We start from the raw sequence: 22,322 nt of genomic DNA on the forward strand, positions 1-22,322 counted from the left end.
CTTGGGAGGCTGAGGCAGGAGAACTGCTTGAACCCGGGAGGCAGAGTTTGCAGTGAGCTGAGATAGCGCCACTGCACTGCAGCCTGGGCGACAGAGTGAGACTCCATTTCAAAAAGAAAAAACGAAAAGAGAAAGAAAAAAAAAGGTGAGGCTGGCCACCTACACACAGGTGAGCCCAAAAGGGGTAACTAGCCATTAACCAGGGGGTGAGACAGATTCAGAAGTAAGTCATTTGCTAGTACCAATTTGTGCTCTAAAAGGGAAACTAAAATACAAGAATTACTTGAAATTCCTTGAAATTCTCTGAGTCCAGGTTGACTGTGATCCAACGGCAACCAGTGTTCCCAAACGGCCCGGGATCAGGTCCTCATCACTCCCCTTACACGCCGAGGCATCCTCTCCCTGCTTTTTCAATAGACGTTTGACTACCAGAATCAAAGACAATCAGAGGCATCTAGTTACAGGCTGAAGCTACAGTTCATCAGTTTTTTTTTTTTTGGAAAGAAATACCATTAACTTAAGGGCTCAAAATTAACTTTTGAAGGAACTTACTCTAAGATATTTAACCACAAGTACAAAGACATTTAACTTAACGTATTAAGACAAATACATTTAACCACAAGTCATGTCTAGCTATCCTGGACAACAGATCTGATGCTAGCTGAAGTGACGGTGATGGGGCACATATGTGACATTATCCACTAGTTCTCAAATTCTGGCCACCCACTGCGGCCCATGACATCTCCCGTAAAGTCCCCTTCTGGAGAGATTCCCCACTGACACAGAGCACTGAGAACCAACAATGCGGTAGGGGCTCTCTCATTGGCTAGCGGACCCATGCCTGCCTTACTGTAGGTGTTATTCAAATTGCCTCTGCAAAATGACATCAATGATAAAACATTTGCATTAGCCTTGGGCTGAGGAGAGTCTAAATTAAGACTATTAGCTCCTTAAACAGTACTACTACCTTCAGAAAACGGGCCCAAGTCAGTGTCTTTCCACTAGATGACAAGGTGGGGGAGGGGAGTTTTCCTGGAGAAATATTCTGTTCTCCACCAGCCACGTTTACAGCTTCTGACTGATTGCAGAGAGGGCCTGGACACCTAGTGAATAGTTTTCTAAGCTGTCAAATCACCTAGTCCAAGAATGGTATTAAAAAATCTGGCCAGGTGCAGTGGCTGACGCCTGTAATCCCAGCCCTTTGGGAGGCTGAGGCAGGTGGATCACCTGAGGTCAGGAGTTTGAGACCGGCCTGGCCAATATGGTGAAACCCTTCCTCTGCTAAAAATACAAAAATTAGCTGGGCATGGTGGTGTGTGCCTCCCAACTACTGGGGAGGCTGAGACAGGAGAATTGCTTGAACCCGGGAGGCAGAGGTTGCAGTGAGCTGAGATGGCGCCACTGCACTCCAGCCTGGGAGACAGAAGGAGACTCCATCTCAAAACAAAAACAAAAATGAAAACAAAAACAAAAACAAAAACAAAATCGAGGGGGGGCATCTCCCCGGGACAGCTTGAGGCTTTAAAATATTATGCAAGATGAATCATTCTTGAAAAGCCCCCTGGTTCGGGGATGGTGACTCACGCCTGTAATCCCAGCACTTTGGGAGGTGGAGGTGGGTGGATCACTTGAGGCCAGGAGTTCGAGACCAGCCTGGCTAACAGGGCGAAACCCCATCTCTACTAAAAATACATAAATTAGCTGGGTGTGGTAGCCCACCATCTGTGTAGTTCCAGCTACTCCGGGGGCTGAGGCATGAGAATCGCTTGAACCTGGGAGGCCGAGGTTGCAGTGGGGCAGGCTTTGTCAAACTGCTGCCCCAGGATACGGTCTTGAGGGTGGCTGTGGGGATACCCAGCACCTGCACCCCAAAGCCACACGGTGTCAGATTTTAGGAAGCGGTGGAGAACACTCGGTCCCTTCTCGGTCCAGACATCAATATTCCGGAGAGAACCAAAGCACCCACACTGGGCCCTCGCCATCCTAACAGTCTGCCCACCTGTGAGAAACGCCCCCAAATACTCTACATGTCTTGGTTGGCCGAAAAGCAGCTCAGCGAGCAGTCTTACCTCCCAGGTGGGGTTTTCCCCCAGGGTAAGGAGGCCAGGGTCTGCAGGCCAGGGAGAGGAGCCCCGGTGCAGGAGCGGGCGGGGCAGCAGGAGGGCCCGCTCCAGCCACCCAGAAGTGGGCGTGGGCTAGAATTCCGCTCCCAGCCTTCCAGAAGCTGCAATTTTACAACCTCACAACAAGCGTCCCCTAGCAAAGCTGCACCGCCATTTCCTGTGCTTGGGAACTGGAGGCAAGGTGAGCCCCTCCCGGCTGCCCCCGCCCGACCTACCCCGACTCCCGAGCTCGGGCTACTCACGGCCTGCGGGCTGGGCAGTGTCCCCCACGGGAGCTCCCCTCCCCGAGGGCGCGCTCACCCCAGCCGCTTGGATCGGCGACCTAGTCCTTGGCCCGGGGGGGGGGCGAACGCCTCCCAGGGAAGAGGCCGGGCCTCCAAGCAGGTCTGCACCCCCGGAGTTATGTTTCTGGGATCCGAGGACTCGCGAGCTTGGGGCCCGGGAGAGCGGCCACCCTCCCGGAAGCTCCGCCTGGAGCAGGGCGTGAACCTCAGTCTCCAGGCCGGCCGGGCCGCGGCCATTCTCGGAGGGCAGCGGGCGCCCCGGGCCGGGCCCAGGCTCCCCACCGCGGGCCCTCACCTGCGCCTCACCTGGGGCTCCAGGAGCGCGGGGCGCGCGGACCGACAGTCGCACGGAGGCCAGAGCCAGGACCCCGGTCCGGGGTACGGAGCAGCCCCGGCGCCGATCCCCGTCTGCCTGCCCCGGGGAGCCCCCGCCGCCCGCCCGCCGCGGCCTGCACGGCGCGCCGGCCCCGGCCTGGCCGGCCCTCCTGTCCCCGGCCCCCCAGCTTCCCAGCCCCCGAAACCCCCGGCCCAGCGCTGCACCCGCTCACCTCGGCCAGTTCCCCGCCGCCCGCCGCGCGGACCCCGCCTGCGCCCGCGTCCCACGTCCCGGGGAAGGCGGCGGGCCGGGGGCGGGCCGGAGGCTGCGGGGCCGGCGCGCTCCGCCCTCGGCCCGGGCGCGGGGAGGGGGCGCAGGNCGCCCGGGGATGCTGAGCACACCCGGACCACCGGCCACCGCCATCCTCGGGCACACACCCTGGACCTTTTATAAAACAAAACGGGAACGACTCAAGGTCACATGGTCAGTGCGCAGCAGAAGCAGAAACAGCAGCGGCCTCAAGGTCCAGGGCAGTTCCTAGAAACTGTTCCCTCCCCCGAACCTGGCGGCAGGTGTGCTCCAGGAGCCGCCGCCCCGGGCAGGCCGTGCACCCACTCCCCGCCGCAAGCTCGGGTGGGGCAGCCACGGGGACACGCGGGGGCCGCCCCCGACCCCAGACCAAGGCCTTGGGGCTAGAGGGGCGGGCAGGCCCGGCTCCGCCCGGAGCACGCCCGTGAACTTCGGGGAGGAACTCAGCTGGCGGCCGGGGCCCCGCACGCTCCCTCCCCGCGGCCCCGAGCGCTTTCCCACGGCCACGCCCCCCGCGGCCCGAGCCCCCCGCCTCCCCGCCTCCCCGCGCGCCGCCGCTGCCGCCGCCCCGCGCCCGGGCCGCGCCGTGGGAAGCGCGGGAGGGGAGGGGCGGGGCGGGGGGCGGGGCGACCCCCCCAGGCCGCCCCCTCCCCGCGACCTACCGGGCGGTGGCGGCGGCGGCCGCGCTCCGGAAGCCGTGCCCGTGGCTGGGCATCATGGGAATGGCACGGCCGAGTTCCGGGGGAGGCGCGCGGCCCGGCCGGACCCCCGCCCGCGAGAGCGCGCCCACCTGCCGCAGCGCCGGCGCCCCGGGGATGCCCCCGCCCCGCCCTGCCGGGTTCGGACGCGGCCCCCTCCGCGGGGGTGCGGGGCGAAGCCGCTTGGGTCGGACCGAGCTCCGTGCTGCCCGGCTCCCGTGCCGCGGCCGCCTCCGGGGGGCGCGCAGGGGGCGCGGGGTCGCCGGGAAGTTCTGGGCGCGGGGGGCGTGGCCGTGGGAAAGCGCTCGGGGCCGCGGGGAGGGAGCGTGCGGGGCCCCGGCCGCCAGCTGAGTTCCTCCCCGAAGTTCACGGGCGTGCTCCGGGCGGAGCCGGGCCTGCCCGCCCCTCTAGCCCCAAGGCCTTGGTCTGGGGTCGGGGGCGGCCCCCGCGTGTCCCCGTGGCTGCCCCACCCGAGCTTGCGGCGGGGAGTGGGTGCACGGCCTGCCTGGGGCGGCGGCTCCTGGAGCACACCTGCCGCCAGGTTCGGGGGAGGGAACAGTTTCTAGGAACTGCCCTGGACCTTGAGGCCGCTGCTGTTTCTGCTTCTGCTGCGCACTGACCATGTGACCTTGAGTCGTTCCCGTTTTGTTTTATAAAAGGTCCAGGGTGTGTGCCCGAGGATGGCGGTGGCCGGTGGTCCGGGTGTGCTCAGCATCCCCGGGCGGCGGGGAACGGGCAGACCCGACTGGATCCTCCCTCAGCGCCCACTCGTGGAAGGGGCAGATGGTGCGCAGGGCACCGCGCTGCTTCTCTAAGCCCCCTGGGCCCTGATCCACACGTGTCTGGGAGATGAATTTGTGGGTTCGGTTCCTGTCTAGAAAGTGTCAGAAATTTGATAGGATCAAAATCAGAGACTTGCCTTGGAGAGGTGCTTCTAGTCATGCCAGCCTGGGAAGCTGGAGGGCCAATTTTGGGGTCAGGAAACCCATTAAAGCATTGTTTTAATGCTTTCGTGAATTTTTTCAAAAAACCATTTTTTTTTCTCATAAAATAATACTCTTTCAATACCCAACTTTGGGGGAGATGATCTAATGAATAAGATGACTTTCCAGAGACAGGGACTGTTAAGGTTTTGGCGTGCTGCTTCACAGGTTTTAAAACAGTGCTGTGGTGAACAGCTTTCATGATGCGTCCTTAGAGCAGCTCTAAGCGTTTCCTGCGGGCAAATCCCTAGAAGAGGCTGGCGGACCAAAGACTGTGCTGCATTTTGCCAAAATGCCCTCCAGAAACGCGGGACCAGCCTGCCGTCCACTCACTGGTGAGCGGGCATGCCCGCTTGCCTGTCCTTTTGCCAGGCCTGAGATGCTGTCATTGCATTATGTCTTTGGCAGTCTGGTAGGCGAAACAGCCCTTTTCATCACTGGAATCCTAATTTCTTTGACTGCTGGTGATGTTGAACATCTTTTCATTTTATTATTGGCCATTTGGAAAATTGCCTGTCTATGTTCTTTGCCCATTTTTTGTTTTTCTGTTGGACTGTGTGTCTTTTTCTTAGGGATTCTAAGAGCTTGTTACTGTAAGGAATTTAGCCCTTCTCTGTGCCATATGCTACTCTGTACAAGAGTGTAAATGCAATGTGTGGACGGGCGCGGTGGCTCACGCCTGTAATCCCAGCACTTTGGGAGGTCAAGGTGGGCAGATCACCTGAAATCAGGAGTTTGAGACCAGCCTGGCTAACATGATGAAACCTCGTCTCTACTAAAAATACAAAAATTAACTGGGTGTGGTGGCGGGTGCCTGTAATCCCAGATACTCAGGAGGCTGAGGCAGGAGAATTGCTTGAACCCAGGAGGTGGAGGTTTCAGTGAGCCGACACCATGCCACTACAGTCCAGCCTGGGCGACAGAGCAAGACTCTGTCTCAGACAACAACAACAACAACAACAACAACAACAAAAAACTGTATTGTACAACAGTACAATAACACAGAGTATTGTACAGTAGTACAGTATACTCTTGTACATTGCATTTAGTTTTCTGTCATTTTTCTTTTGACTTTGGATTTTGTTTTTTTAACTTTTTTTTTTTTTGAGACAGGGCTTACTCTGTGTACACTCAGGCTGGAGTGTACTGGCGTGATCACAGCTCACTGCAGCCTCAACCTCCCCAGGCTCAGGTGATCCTCCCACCTCAGCCTCCCCAGTAGCTGGGACTACAGGTGCACGCCACCACGCCTGGCTAGTTTTAGTTTTTGTTTTTGTTTTTGTAGAGATAGGGTTTTGCCATGTTCCCCAGGCTGGCCTCGAACTCCCGGGCTTGAGTGATCCACCCTCCCTGGCTTCCCAAAGTGCTAGGATTACAGATGTGGGCTACTGTGTCCAGCCTTTTTTATTTTTTTTACTACGTAGAGGTTTAAAGTTCTTCTGTAGCTAAATCTATCAAGTTTTCTTTTGTGGTTTCTGGCTTTGGGGTAAGGCCTGGGATAGCTTTTACCACTCTAAGATTTCATAATCATTCACCAATTTAATCCCTGCATTCCAAAGTAAGAGAGCAGCATAGGGCATGGAGGAGTGTGACCTAGGGCTTTCGGGAGATTCCTGGGCCAGAGTGTATGGCACGTAATAAACAGTTTCTCAAAACAGCAAGCACTTGTACTCCTTTTTGAAGCTACCGACGTTCAGAGATTGGTTGTTTGGTGCTTTTTATTTTTTTATCAAATTCTTAGGAGGCCTCAACAGTGCCTTGTGAGGCCTTCATTGGAGGAACAAGGAGGGGGCGTCTGTCATTGTCAGACTCTCCTGTTGTGAGAGGCGCTGGCCTTGGCCTTGGGACCCCCTAGTCAGGCTCCTCGCTGTGCAGTCGGTGCCTCCGGGGGTCAGCACACAGGGTTACCTTCATCATCCGCCATGGAGGAAGTGAGGACTCCTGGCATCTTTCCACCTAGCCCAGGGCTCTGCTGTCCACGGTGGATGGGCGGTGGCAGCAGGGACAGGTGCAGAGGGCTTCACGTCTCACCTGAGGAGCTCTGGTGGGCTCTTGGGCCCCTGTGTGGCTGTTGCTCCCCTCTGGGCCTCCGCTTGGCCTTCTGTGAAGGGCACAAAGAGTCCAGTGGGACCACGTCAAGGTCACTCTCCATGTGGAGTGGAGAGACCACCTGGGAGAGATGGCTGAGGGCCTGCTGGGGACCAAAATCTGAGCTCATGAGAAAAGCCAGCAGTCAGTCCCTCTGTGGCTATTTTCCTTTACAGAATTAGTGACATTGTCATAATTAAAGAAAACTCAGGGGCTGGGCTCGGTGGCTTATGCCTGTAAACCCAGCACTTTGGGAGGCCAAGGAGGGCGGATCGCCTGATACCAGGAGTTGGAGACCAGCCTGGCCAGCATGTTGAAACCCTGTCTCTACTTAAAAAAAAAAAAAAAAAAAATTAGCTGGGTCTGGTGGTGCACTCCTGTAATCCCAGCTCTCAGGAGGCTGAGGCAGGAGAATCGCTTGAACCTGGGATGGGAGACTCCATCTCAAAACAAAAACAAAGAAACTCAAATGAAAGAAGGCAGCATTTCCCCACCACACAAGGAAGCTCCACAGTCCCCTGGGAGGACTCAAGGATGAAGGCACCCCAGACCCTGCTGGCACGAGGACACAGTGTTGGGAGGTCATCCTGCTGTGTCTGTTAACTATAAAGTGCAGGTCACATTTGAGTGTTGCTTAGCCCTTCGTCCTAAAGTTACGTGCACACAGTTTGTCCAGGCACGCACTGACGAGGACTGCTCCAACCTTGTCAAAGCGGAGCCCCCTAAGTGACCAGATGGGGACAGCGAAATGAACCCTGGTACCTCCTGTACCGCTGGGCCTCTGCTGGAAGGGAGGTGGGTCCATGTGCCCCAGTGTGGAAGGAGTCCAGGGAGCATAAGAAAATGGAAAAAGCTTGCAGCAGAATGATGTGAAGTGTCACCCCAATATGCTTTCAGAAGCAGAGTGGGCTGGTGCGCCACCCGGCAGAACACGCACGAAGATGTCGGGACCCAGGTGAGCGGCCTGAGTGGAAGGCCAGCAAGGGGGAGGGGACGTTTTGGTGTTGTCTTTTGGTGTTGTCTTCTTTTATACCATTTAAAATTTCAAAACAGTGAGCATACCGGTCTCACGCCTGTAATTCCAGCACTTCGGGAGGTGGAGGTGGGTGGATCACTTGAGGTCAGGAGTTTGAGACTAGCCTGGCCAACGTGGTGAAAACCCGTCTCTACTAAAAATATATATTAAAAAAAAAGTTAGCCAGGCGTGGTGGTGGGTGCCTGTAATCCCAGCTACTTTGCAGGCTGAGGCAGGAGAATTGCTTGAGCCCCGTAGGTGGAGGTTGCAGTGAGCCGAGGTTGCACCATTGCACTCCAGCCTGGGTAGCAAGAGCAAAACTCCGTCTCAAAATAAATAAATAATAAATAAAATAAAAAATAGAACGGTGAGCTCTCCTCTCCTTTGTACATAAACCGACTCATATAGGCTGTTTAACAGAAGGACATGAATATTCATGACCATGAGCACAGCCCTGCAAACGTTTACCTGTCCATGGAGACCTGCCACCAGGTGAGGCAGCTGACGCTCTCCATCCTGACCCAGAGTCCGCAGAAAGGGGGCCAGTCCCTTCCCACCCGGGTCCAAGGAGCCCACTTGATTCAGTCTTTAGAAATTCTATTTCTGCGAAAGAATTTTCGAAACCGTTTACCCCAGAAATGACTCTGAATGGCTTTATGTGGATTCATTTCTTGATCGTTATGTTCTTAGAATTTTCCTGGCGTGAATTTTACCCAGTTTATTACTTATAAGGTCAGGAGACAACGTGATTTGATGATGATCTGTTTATGAGGGAGCATTTTAAACTGAAGCGGAAAATAGGCCCCCCAAGACAGAATTATTCAGGAGGCCCCGCGTGCATCGTCATTGGAAAATGAGGACACGTCACCTTGGATTTATTCAAGAGCAGGATGCCTCCAATTCAGGATCTGGGAGAAAAATGACTTTCTTGCTCTGATTCCTTGTAGAAAATACATTGGGCGAGGGCCCTTATTCTTACTAGACACTGTTGCTATGTTTGCTCCTCTCCTCAAACAGGAGGGCCTGGAGGGGCCAGCAGGAGTGTGGTGGGACAGGTGGCCCCCTCCTCAAAGGCAGGAAAACCTTGCAGAGAAAAGGCAAAGGTGACGAAGGCCAGAGGAAGTGAGCATCTCTGACCCAGACCACCTCTTGGACAGGAGCCTGCCCAGGGCAGGGGAGCTGCATGGACTTGAGAAGGTCATGTGTGAGGGTTTGACCGGGGCACCCCCAGGACAGGATGGGGCAGGGGGTAGCCAAGAGGTCACACGGCCACAATGGAGGCTTCAGCTGATTCTCAGGGGGCCCTGGAGCGTGGCAACCCCTCAGATGGTCCCTGTTGAGGAAACTGGCCGGGCCTTTACGCCTCTAAACCCCCTGCGTGGCCACTGGACGTGGGCAGCCCCGGGGGACCTCAGCCTGGGAGTGTCATTTGGGCTGGGCAGCCGGGGACCATGGAGTGCTCCTGCCCTGAAGGGGGCCGAGGCAGCTGCCCTGTGTCACCCCAACTTCCCCAGGACCCTCCTTCCTTGGGAAGCAGCCATTGGAATCTCTTACTTCAGAAACTCTGCTAGGAGCTTACGTTCTCCATCTCTTAGGGAAAGAGGTAGTTCACTTGTTAAGTCTCTCTAAGAAATGTTATCTCAACCATGTTCATTGGAGAGGCTGGTGAAGCTGTATCAGGAATGATAAGCTGATAAGACTTAGCTTTACAACTCTGAAATAGGATGTTAGCAGTCAAGGTTAAAGTGATGGCCAATGTGATGAGGGAAACAGATTCTTCCTCTCACGAGGAAGTTTCCACACTCTTGTTATATGAAGGTGGTGCAGAGTAAAAATGAGAAAGGTCACAGTTTTCTTGCGTCTCAAAAATTTCCCCTAGATCCATGGAAATGATTCTATTTCAGTTTCCCTTTGGCAGAAAGAAGAGGGACTCTACTGCACGTTCTCGTAGTTTTGGAAAGGCAATACAGAACATTTGATGTTTTTGTATAAAAACCTACTCATGATGTCCTGAATCACTTTATTCTAAGGTAGGGGAGGGTAAGGAGCCTCTGCAAGTCTTGATACAGATTTGTAGTTTCTGGCCGGGCACAGTGGCTCACGCGTGTAATCTCAGCACTTTGGAAGGCTGAGGCAGGCGGATCACTTGAGCCCAGAAGTTTGAGACCAGCCTGGGCAACATAGCAAGACTCTGTCTCTAAAAAAAAAGAAAAAATATGTATATATATATTTATACCTACATCTGTGGACCCAGCTACTCAGGAGACTGAGGTGGGAGGATTGCTTGAGCCCAGGAAATTGAGGCTGCAGTGAGCTCTGATCGTGCCACTGCACTGCAGCCTGGGTAACAGAGCAAGACGCTGTCTGAAATATATATCTATAGATTTTTTTTTGTATGTAGCAGTTAGTTTGGCGCTGTAGAGAAAAGTAGGACTGCCTGGAAGCTGTACCTTGCACCAGCCTAGGACCATCCAAGGCCAGAAGGCATTGAGGGCTGAGCATCCGGAAGAGGCAGGTGTCCCAAACCCCTCTATGCCTCAGAAGACACTGCCTAGCTTCAACTTAAGGTAACCTTCAAAGCCACTCCTGCCACAATGCAGCAGTATTTCCTGGGGAGAAACATCTGCCCACTTTTCTCTCAGCCTGGTAGTCATGAAGGGAGATGGTGAGGTCTACTTTGATGGATCATGACACCCCAAGCTCATGTTAGAAAGGGAAGCGAGATGGCATGAATCTACTTGTGGCCACACACAAAGCTGGACCTTAGGGTGGGCTCCCTTTGCCACCTGTGGGCTTCAGAAGGTCCCATCTGTGATGGTGGGTTCAGTGAGGAGGGAGACCCCTTTCCAAGGGTCTTCCTTGCAGAGATGGCCGGGAACCAAGGGTGCGCACAAATTGGGGCCGGCAGATCCTGAGGAGGGCAGCTGCTTTCGTTTTTTTTCGTCCCTTGAATCAGAAGTTCAGATGTAGCATTTCCCTGGGAGTCTGGACTTTTGATTTTTCTCTTTTCTTTTTTGAGTTTTTGATCAGCAGTGTTTTGTTTCACTGCCCCAAGTGGGACCGATGAGTGGGGTGCTACTGTGTGGTCGCCCCCACATCTGACTCACCTCAATGCCCAGGATGGGAGCAAAGCACAGGTGAGCTGCCCTGCCAGGCCCCTGCGGAGGTGGTGCATGCATGGAGACAGCTGTGGGTGCGGAGGTGAAGCACTCCCATTCCAAGCCCATTGCCCAGAGGGGAGAGCTGGGGGACAGAGGCGAAAGCACTCCCAGACCAAGCCTGTTGCCCAGAGACCCCTTCTTGCTTCTGTGGAAGCAGCTGCGGACCTTTCCACCTGCGTTCTGAAACCGGCGTCTCCGGTTACAATCTAAGAGGTTGCTCAGTCACGCTCCTGAAAGGCAAAAGGAGGTTGGCCAGTAAGAAAGATGTAAACCCTAGACGTAGTTCTTAGCGTGGAAGTCGCTGGAGAACTTCCAGTGTGGGCCACGGGGATCACCGAGGCTTTTATGCAGGTAGCTGAGCTGGGTGACCAGCTGCCTGGTTAACAGTTGGGCAGAGGCGAGCTATTGTTGTGCTCTGTGCCGTCTACCTACAGCTTGTGCACATCAACACAGTATGAACTGTGACGTTTTGCTCGGAATCAAGCGAAGGCATTCAGGAGTAAGTTTCACAACAGAAGACGGGCTCAGAAGCAGACCATCTGAGTCGGGGGAGAGAGGTGACAACTAGTCAGGCTCCCTCGAATCCCAGGCTGTGATTATCTGCAGCCTCTGTCACCCAGGATGAAAGGGGATGGAAAAGCCGTGCATACCCTTGGTGAAAACGCCACTCTTGCTCTTAAAGGATGGAGCAGGACATCAGACATAACCCCAGGTCTCCATGGAGGCAGGGGCATGGCCGGCAGCTGTAGACCACAGCCTCTGGGCTCTGGTGTGGAGGAAGAAAAGGAAACCAGCACAGAATTATTATTATTATTATTTTTTTTTTTTGAGACGGAGTCTGGCTCTGTCGCCCGGGCTGGAGTGCAGTGGCCGGATCTCAGCTCACTGCAAGCTCCGCCTCCCGGGTTCACGCCATTCTCCTGCCTCAGCCTCCCGAGTAGCTGGGACTACAGGCGCCCGCCACCTCGCCCGGCTAGTGTTTTGTATTTTTTAGTAGAGACGGGGTTTCACCGTGTTAGCCAGGATGGTCTCGATCTCCTGACCTCGTGATCCACCCGTCTCGGCCTCCCAAAGTGCTGGGATTACAGGCTTGAGCCACCGCGCCCGGCCCAGAATTATTATTATTATTATTATTTTTTGAGATGGAGTCTTGCTCTGTCCCCAGGCTAGAGTGCAGTGGTGCGATCTCGGCTCACTGCAACCCCTACCTCCAGGATTCAAGCGATTCTCCTATGTCAGCCTCCCGAGTAGCTGGGATTACAGGTGCTGGCCACCACGCCAAGCTAATTTTTGTATTTTTAGTAGAGGCGGGGTTTCCCCGTGTTGGCCAGGCTGGTCTCCTGACCTCAGACGATCCTCCCGCCTCGGCCTCCCAAAGTGCTGGGATTACAGGCGTGAGCCACCGCGCCCGGCCCAGCTTTGTGAAAATTCTGAAGAATCAAGAGCAGACTGGGAAAGTGGGTCCTTGGTCTTTAAGGTTCAGCTTAGGGAGGTGACAGCTGTCTGCAGCCGTGTCCAGGAAGCCGAGTAGCTGGGACTACAGGCGCGTGCCACCATGCCTGGCTAATTTCTGCAGCCGTGTCCAGGAAGTGGTCCATGGTCGAGGGAGAACCCTGGAATCTGAGCGTGGAGGAAGGTATTGCACGGTCCCCAGACACCCCGAAACATTTCTTCAGAGCCATCTGAGAAGCAGCGCTGTCTGGGTCATTGCGATAGAGGACACAGCGTGGGGTGCAGAGGACCCAGCCTGGCCCTGAGGCTGAACCGGCTGAACAGATCCTGAAGACTATGGAGGCGGAGCTCTGCTGCCCCAAAACCCCGGAATAGACACAGGAAGATGAGCCTGTGCTTTGTACACCAAAGAAAATGGCTGAGGAGCTTCCGTCAATTGAGAGGTTTATTTTGCCGGGGTTGAGGATGTGCCCAGGAGAAAGTGTCGGTAAACCGGGTCCCCAACTTCAGGAAAAGGACGGGCTCCGCGGGCTGGGTGGGTCCGAAGGAGCACAGGAGGAGCTGTGGCCTGCACGATTTCCAAAGAAGGTGTGAATACTTCAGTATTCAAAGAGAAAAGAGCAGGCAGTAGGGAAAAATGGAAAGAAAAAAATGGGAGGATAGATAAAAGAGGCCAGCAGTTGCATTCTTTTGAGGTGTTGATGAGCCTTCCCTGAATCCCCGTTTTACATGTGAAAGGAGGAAGAGGAACAGTAAACTGTGCATTCATCCTGTGCTCTGCGAACCTGTATCTTTACCTAGGAAGAACAGTAGAGGAGGGAGTCAAAGATGAGTTTGTCTCCAGTGAGCGGAGGGAAGACTTCTAGTCCGGTCTTTGTCCCTTACCTGTGCAGATAAGCTGTTAATTTACATTGTCAGAGTGAAATTCAATAGAACTCTGTTTTAGGACAAAGTTCTAGGAAAAGAAAAAAAAAAAAAAAAAAAGTGTGGCCTGTAATCCCAGCACTGTGGGAGGCCGAGGCAGGCAGATCACCTGAGGTCAGGAGTTTGAGACCAGCGTGGCCAACATGGTGAAACCCCATCTCTACTAGAAATACAAAAATTAGCCAGGCATGGTGGCGCACGTCTGTAGTCCCAGCTACTTGGGAGGCTGAGGCAGGAGAATCACTTGAACCCAGGAGTTGGAGGCTGCAGTGAGCCCAGACCATGCCACTGCACTCCGGCCTCGGCAACAAGAGCAAAACTTCATCTCAAAAAAAAAAAAAAAAAAAGATCTTGGGGAGCACAAGGTATTTCCTTGTGAGCAAACAGTGAGGGAGGCCCCCTGGGGAGGGGAGTGGCCTTCTGTCTTTGCATCTGTCTATTTAGGAAGAAACTGGGAGATAGTTTTGGGTGACCCAGTTCCCAATCTTAACTCTTCTTTTTGGCATAGTGAGTTTGGGGTCCTGAGATTTTTATTTTCCTTTTACCTCTTTAAGGTGGAGGAGAAGGAAACTTCTCAGGGATTATCCCAGCATATTATCTTGTCTTCCTGGGCTTGAGGTAAGACAGAACTGCCTTTTGGGCTGCCTGTGTCCCTGGGAGTCCAGAGACCCTGGGTCATATGGCTGGACCGATGGCAAATAAAGCTCCATTCAGAATGTCCTGCTCCAAACCCAGGACTCTTATCCTGTCTTAGTCAAACTTGTAAAAATGTGATGAATACATTACAACCTCTGTAACCGCCCAAGGAGTTCACCTTGCCTGCTGTGTAGACAGAGCCGTTTGATCAAGACAGAGGAATTCAGTGGAGAAAGAATAATTCATGCAGAGCCGGCTGTGCAGGAGACCAGAGTCTTATCATTACTCAAATCAGTTTCCCGGAGCTTTCAGGGATGAGAGTTTTTAAGGACAACGTTGGTGGGTGGGGGAAGCCAGCGAGCCGGGAGTGCTGACTGGTCGGAAATGAAATGGGGAGTCGGAGCTGTCTTCTTCCACTGAGTCAGTTCCTGGGTGGGGCCCACAAGATCAGATGAGCCAGTTTGTCGATCTGGGTGGTGCCAGCTGATCCATCGACTGCAGGGTCTGCAAAATACCTCAAGCACTGGTCTTAGGTTTTACAGTCGTGATTTTATCTCCAGGAGCAGTTTGGGGAGAGTCAGAATCTTGCAGCCTCCCGCTATATGATGCCTAAACCATAATTTCTAATCTTGTGGCTAATTTGTTAGTCCTACAAAGGCAGTCAAGTCCCCAGGCAAGAAGGGGGTTTGTTTTGGGAAAGGGCTGTTACTCTCTTTATATCAAACTATAAACTATTAATATAAACTAAATGCCTCCCAAAGTGAGTTCAGCCTTACACCCAGGAATGAACAAGGACAGCTTGGAGCTTAGAAGCAAGTGGAATTGGTTCGTCTCTTTCACTGGCTCAAAATTTTGCAATGGCGGTTTCATCTCTACCCTGACAATGCCTTCTAGTTTTCTTACCCACTGGTGTCAAGACTTAATTAAAAACCTCAGACGGATAGGGTAACATGGAACCTGAGACCCTGATTTGCGGGGACAGGTTTTTTTTTTTTTTTATTTTTTTTTTTTTTTTTTTGAGACGGAGTCTTGCTCTGTCGCCCAGGCTGGAGTGCAGTGGCCGGATCTCAGCTCATTGCAAGCTCCGCCTCCCGGGTTGATCTCAGCTCATTGCAAGCTCCGCCTCCCGGGTTCACGCCATTCTCCTGCCTCAGCCTCCCGAGTAGCTGGGACTACAGGCGCCCGCCACCTTGCCCGGCTAGTTTTTTTGTATTTTTTAGTAGAGACAGGGTTTCACCACGTTAGCCAGGATGGTCTCGATCTCCTGACCTCGTGATCCGCCCGTCTTGGCCTCCCAAAGTGCTGGGATTACAGGCTTGAGCCACCGCGCCTGGCCTTGGGGACAGGTTTAAAGTGTATTCTGGAGCTGGTGCTCCCACCCCAGAGGCCGACTCAGAGGCCTCACCTTCCAGCCTAACTGCGGGGGAACCAGAGGCTGCCGACCTGGATCTCACCTTGACGGAGGTCCTGTCATCTTCCTCCGTGGCTGGAGAGACAGACTGTGGATGCTCTCCTGCTGGCCATCCAAAAACAAACAAACGGACAAACAAATATGAGTGAGGAAAACTTGAAGAGGCCCCACGTGTCAGAGATGGGACAGCTTGAGATTTGGTGAGGATAATTGCAGTGACTCAAAACCCATCAAGAAGTTTAAGTCCATGAGTTCACTGTAGTCTTTAAAAAAATAATAAAAAAAAAAGAGAAAGAAAACAAATTGATCATCTTTGGAGGCTAACAATCAATTCATTATCTTAGAGACAGGTGAGTAAAAATTTAGCATTGTTCCTGCCCATATCGGGGAGTTTTTTTTTTTTAAGCAGTCCGACTGATAAATGAAAAAGGATTGGGAGGCCAAGGCGGGCGGATCACGAGGTCAGGAGTTCGAGACCAGCCTGACCAACATGGTGAAGCCCCATCTCTACTAAAAATACAAAAATTAGCCGGGCGTGGTGGCACATGCCTGTAATCCCAGGTACTCGGGAGGCTGAGGCAGGAGAATTGCTCGAACCTGGGAGGTGGAGGTTGCAGTGAGCCAAGACTGTGCCACTGCACTCCAGCCTGGGTGACAGAGCGAGACTCTGTCTCAAAAAAAGAGAATAGAATGAATGAGTGTAGGTAATGCAGGCACTGACCCCGCGAAAAGGGGGAGCATCAGGCTTCTGTGCCCCGATAAAGAGCCACAGGGCCTGAGTGCGATGGAGCCCCTGGCCCCAGCCACTGGCTCCAGCTGCCTCCTTGCAGGAAACCCACTGGACAAGGGAGGGGGTGTTGATCTGTGAGCTGGAGGGGGGCGGTGGGCAGCCAACAACACTGTCACTGTGGGGAACTTGGCAGGGGGTGGCCCCAGGGCTTCCCCAGATCAGCTGTAAGGAAAAGAAAGGGATGGCGTGGAACCTGTAGGGGAAAAGAGATTTAAAAGACACATCAGATACAAAAGTGGCCCTGACTAACCTGTCATTTTTTTTTTTTTTTTTTTTTGAGACAGAGTCTCACTCTGTCGCCCGGGCTGGAGTGCAGTGGCCGGATCTCAGCTCACTGCAAGCTCCGCCTCCTGGGTTTATGCCATTCTCCTGCCTCAGCCTCCCGAGTAGCTGGGACTACAGGCGCCCACCACCTCGCCCGGCTAGTTTTTTGTATTTTTTTAGTAGAGACGGGGTTTCACCGTGTTAGCCAGGATGGTCTCGATCTCCTGACCTCGTGATCCGCCCGTCTCGGCCTCCCAAAGTGCTGGGATTACAGGCGTGAGCCAACGCGCCCGGCCTAACCTGTCATGTTTAAAGATGGAGATATTAAATAATTTGACCTAAATGAAAGTGTAGAGAAGCACAAGGGAGACAAGATCCTGTCAGGATGGTGGTGACGTTGGGGGCTGGGAGAGGGCTGTGGCCATGGGGGTGCCATGGAGGGGGTCTGGAGTGGCTGGCAAAGCTCTTGGTTTTCGTGGTGGTGATAAAAAGTGTGCCCTGTCGAAGTCCATGAAGCTTGGCCGGGCACAGTGGCTCATGTCATGCGGGCACAGTGGCTCATGTCATGTGCGTCCGTGTGAAGAGACCACCAAACAGGCTTTGTGTGAGCACTAAAGCTTTTTAATCACCTGGGTGCAGGTGGGCTGAGTCCGAAAAGAGAGTCAGCGAAGGGAGATGGGGGTGGGGCCGTTTTATAGGATTTGGGTAGCTAAAGGAAAATTACAGTCAAAGGGGGTTGTTCTCTGGCGGGCAGGAGTGGGGGTCACAAGGTGCTCAGTGGGGGAGCTTTTTGAGCCATGATGAGCCAGGAGAAGGAATTTCACAAGGTAATATCGCTTAAGGCAAGGACTGGCCATTTTCACTTCTTCTGTGGTGGAATGTCATCAGTTAAGGCAGGGGCAGGGCATTTTCACTTCTTTTGTGATTCTTCAGTTACTTCAGGACATCTGGGCCTATACGTGCAAGTCACAGGGGATGCGATGGTTGGCTTGGGCTCACAGCTCATGCCTGTAATACCAGGCTTTGGGAGGCCAAGGTGGGAGCATTGCTTGAGCCCAGGAGTTTGAGACCAGCCTGAGCAACATGGTGAGACCTCATCTCTACAAAAGATTTAAAAATCAGCAGGGCATGGTGATGTGCACCTGTAGCCTCAGCTACTCTGGAGGCTGAGACAGGAGGATCGCTTGAGCCCAGGAGGTCAAGGCTGCCGTGAGCTGTGATTGTTCCACTGCACTCCCCTACTGTCTTTAAAAAAAAAAAAAAAAAAAAAAAAAGGCCGGGTGCAGCGGCTCATGCCTGTAATCTCAGCACTTAGGGAGACTGAGGCGGGCAGATCATGAGGCCAGGAGATCGAGACCATCCTGGCCAGCATGGTGAAACCCTGTCTCTACTAAAAATACAAAAATTAGCTGGGTGTGGTGGCGCATGCCTGTAATCCCAGCTACTCGGGAGGCTGAGGCAGGAGAATCGCTTGAACCATGGAGGCAGAGGTTGCAGTGAACGGAGATGGCGCCACTGCACTCCAGCCTGGCGACAAAGTAAGACTCTGTCTCAAAAAAAAGAAAAGAAAAAAAAGAAAGAATTCATTAAGCTAAAAAAAAAAAAAAAAGCCTCTGATGGTTTCCTAGTATGGTTTGAATAATGGAGCCGGAAACCCCCATAGACCACCCGCCTACCTTCAAGAGTTCATCCCTCACGTTCTCCCTCTTCTGCCTCCCCGGGGGTTGGCTGCATCCACTGCTTTCCCCACTACAGGCGCTTTGCACAGATTCGACCTTCTAAAGGAAGCGTTACACCCACATTTGCAGGAGACCCGCCTCCATCTCCTTTCTCCTAGAGAGAACCAGTCATATTCCCTGCCGTAGGTTATTTAGCATTTACTGCTGGGATCCCCCCAGACCCTGAGACGAGGACCTGGGGACCAGAGACCCCAGGAGGCCCAGTGAGGGAAGGGTATGAGACACTGGGGGAGGAAAGCCAGTGGAAGGGTGACGGCCATGGGCAGCTGGGCTCAGGCTCCTGGAGGCTGCGGGGAACGTGCCTCGGAACGTCCCTCTGAGGGCTGAGAGAGCTGGGATCACCCACTGACTCCCGTTCCTCAGTAGCTGCGCTCTGCCCCTGGGCTGTGAGCTCCTGCCAAGTCTGGCAGCTCCAGCAGCAGGTGAATGTCCTCCTGCGGAAGACACGGCGGAAGACACGGGAAGCTGGGGGTAGAGACAGAACTGTCTGAGGTCACCTCTGGGGGACGGCAGCATCTTTCTTTCCCTCCTGCCCCGCGCGGAGTCCATCCTGTCCTGTCGCTGCTTCTTCAAGTGACGATTTCTGGGAGGGCTGATGGCACAGATGCCAGTTCCCACCACCACCGTGGCCTCAGCGCCACGGCTGATGCTCATTCTAGAGCCCCTCACCCCATGCTCCTACTGGTCTGGGTCATTTGCTGGCTGGGGTGTCCAATGTCCTGGCTGAGGCTTCGACCCCAGTGACCTTCCCCCGGCCAGACAGTGGTCGCTGCAGTGACCTGTTTCCTGTTTGCTTTGGGCGAAGCACCGAGGGTAGTGGAAAAGATGGATAAAACGAATGAGAAGATGGAGCCTTTGACAGAGTAATGGAGCCCTTGGGAAAGGAGCGGCTGGACAGGCCGCGTGGGAATCGCGGATTCGCTGGGGTGCACTTCACATAAAAGCCCCTGGATACAGCCAAGGAAAGGCTCAGGGGATGCTGAGATTGGCCAAGAGAAATGATTCAAATGGAAGCACAGAGGAGAAAGAGGTAAACCAGTTAAACCAACCTGGAGCTGGAAACGTGTGGGGTGAGCCCACAGAGACCTGTAGAGTGCGAGGCAGTGAAGAGATGTGGGAGAGGAGCCCGCTGCCCCCACAAGGCCCTCTTGTCCCTCCCCTGAGTGGGTTCCCCAGTTTCTCACCCCCCTGCCTTCCCATTTCTTGGTTTACATTTTTCTTTTTTTTTAGACAGAGGCCCACTGTTGCCCAGGCTGGAGTGGAGTGGCATGACCACAGCTCACTGCATCGTCCGCCTCCCGGGTTCAAGTGATTCTCGTGCCTCAGCCTCCTGAGTAGCTAGGATTACAGGTGTGCGCCACCACGCCTGGCTAATTTTTGTATTTTTAGTAGAGATGAGGTTTTACCATGTTGGTCAAGTTGGTCTCGAACTCCTGACCTTGAGATCTGCCCGCCTTGGCCTCCCAAAGTGCTGGAATTACAGGCATGAGCCACCGCGCTCGACCACATTTCCCTTCTGGTGTGCGTCCTCCTTTAGCTGCCTGCAGAGGGATCAGGGGAGGTAGAGATGTCTTGTAACCGACTCAAGTTTGGCTGCTCGCTGCAGGAGAAGCAAGGTGTGGTGAAAGGAAAGCAACTTTTATTCACATGCTAGCAGGTGGGAGAATGGCCGGACTCAAGCCTCAAAGGAACCATCTCAGCTTTCCAGGCTGAGTGAAGGGCTTTAGGAAGGAGAACTCGGTGTGGGAGACATGTGGGAGTGGGGTAGTGGTGCAGGTGTCTTGAGTAATTGCCCATCCGGAGGTACGGTTGGCATCACCTTGACCTTGGTCTGGTGGTGGTGGACGCGTTGTTCGTAATGCCCCTAGACAGGAGGATTCCACAGCTGGGTCCTATGCCTGGTTTATTTAAAAACGAGCCCCTGGCATTTCTAAGCAGGCACAGAAGTGAGCACTGTGGCTGGCGGAAAGGGAGGGAAACGGGTTTAAAGTATGTTTCAAGGCTTCATTCTGAGACTAGGAGGGAAAGGAAGAAGAATTTTAAAATCCTTCTCAAGGCTGAGATACTTGACTACAGTCTCATGCCCAAAATGTTTCTATTCTATGCTGAGACCTGATGGATAATTTGGCTGCATACATGGAGTCCAGTGTATGCACCTGCCCGTCCCATCCCAGACTCGCAGCCAGTGGAAAAGTGTGCAAAAGGAAGCCAGCTGGGAGTGCCCACCAGAGTCAGTTTGGGGCAGGCTGGTGGACTCAAGAGGAGTCTTAAATATTGGAAATGTCATCACAACCATCTGGGAAGCCCCCTCCTCTTCAAAAGGACATAAAGTCAAAGTGAACAGCTGTGCTCACTCCAAGCCTATACCCACAACCATGGTGCCCTTGACATTCAGAGTCATGGCCACCAGCCACAAAATTGTGACTTACAGTTAACAATATTGGGACATATTTACATGTTGACTAAGTTGGGAAATAATTGGATTTTCTTTAAAAGTAGTAAAAGTAAAGAAGAAAAAGTCAAAAAGGTCTGACATCTGAGAGGGTGAAATTTCCTTACTTTAGATCAGCAGCAATCTGGCTGATCCCGCCTGAGCCTTGAGCTCCCCGGAACCCAACAGCAGCTGTGCATTGGCGCGTGGTGCCCTGCGTCTGATCAGCTGACTCTTCAGGCAAAATCTGCACCATTTTCACGTGAATTGCAGATGTCCTCAGTGTCCTTACAAAGTTCCTAAGTCATGACCATTCTGTCCTCTGGATCCAGGCTGGAGTTGCCAAGACCAGCTCAGTCGGGGAGACCCTAACCCAGCGGCGCTAGAGGAATTAAAGACACACACAGAGAAATACAGAGGTGTGAAGTGGGGAATCAGGGGTCTCACAGCCTTCAGAGCTGAGAGCCCCAAACAGAGATTTACCCACATATTTATTAACAGCAAACCAGTCATCAGCATGGTTTCTATAGATATTAAATTAATGAAAAGTATCCCTTATGGGAAACGAAGGGATGGGTCGAATTAAATGAATAGGTTGGGCTAGTTAACTGCAGCAGGAACATGCCCTTAAGATACAGTTCGCTCATGCTATTGTTTGTGGCTTAAGAATGCCTTTAAGTGGTTTTCCGTCCTGGGAGGGCCAGGTGTTCCTTGCCCTCATTCCTGTAACGCCACAACCTTCCAGCTTGGGTGTTAGGGCCATTATGGACATATTGCAGTGCTGCAGAGATTTTGTTTATGGCCAGATTTTGGGGGGCTTGCTCCCAACATGGAGTAAGCTCCCATTTCTTTAAGCCATCCTGTCCCCTGCAGGTGCTTCCGAGGTTGAGCTGATGAGCAATAGTTATGAGTCATTGGAGGAGACATCCAGAAGCACCAGCTCCCCCCTGCCCTCAACTGAAATTAAGACCTGATGCTCTGGGTGGGGCCCCTGGGAGGGGAAGCTCAGAGGGGACCCTCTCCACCTCCACCCAGGAGACCCCAGAGGGACCATGGCAGAGCAGGAGTCCTCTTTTAAAAGCCAAATAAAAATAAGCAAAAGAAGCCAGTCATCTCTGTGAAATGTCCAGAACGGGGAACTTTGTAGAGACAGGAGATTACTGGCTGCTGGAGGCTGGGAATGGGAAGGTGAAGGACCTGGGGAGGTGATGGTTAAAAGATTTTTCTTTGTGGTGATGAAATTGTCTTAAAATGGACTGTGGTAATAGTTGTGCAACTCGGTGGATATATAAAAGTGATTGAATTGTACACTTTAAATGGGTGAATGGTATGGTGTGTGGAAGCTGTTATTTAAACAATAGATAAGGAAATAAGTGAAGTCCCTGGGCTGGAGCCAGGAGGATGCAGTTGTTCACTCTACCTGCACCTGCTGTGAGGCCCTGGGCAAGACCTTTCTGCACCCTGGCCCTCAGTTTCTCCAATCTGGAACACGTGGGGTCAGCCAAGGTCTCCACAGGCCTTCTCTAGCAGTCTGTGACAGTGTGGAGTACCTGCAGAGAAGGCACCTGGGTCTCTGAGGAGCAGAGAAGGGGGCTGGGGCTGCAGAAATATGGCTTCACTGTGGGCTTGGGTATCTGCGAGGTCCTGTCTGGGAGAAGCCGTCTCCAACCCGCCAGTCTCCACCTGGCTGGGACTCTT

The sequence above is a fragment of the Theropithecus gelada genome, chromosome 15 (assembly GCF_003255815.1).
Source record: "Theropithecus gelada isolate Dixy chromosome 15, Tgel_1.0, whole genome shotgun sequence".
In the NCBI taxonomy this organism is placed as follows: Eukaryota; Metazoa; Chordata; class Mammalia; order Primates; family Cercopithecidae; genus Theropithecus; species Theropithecus gelada.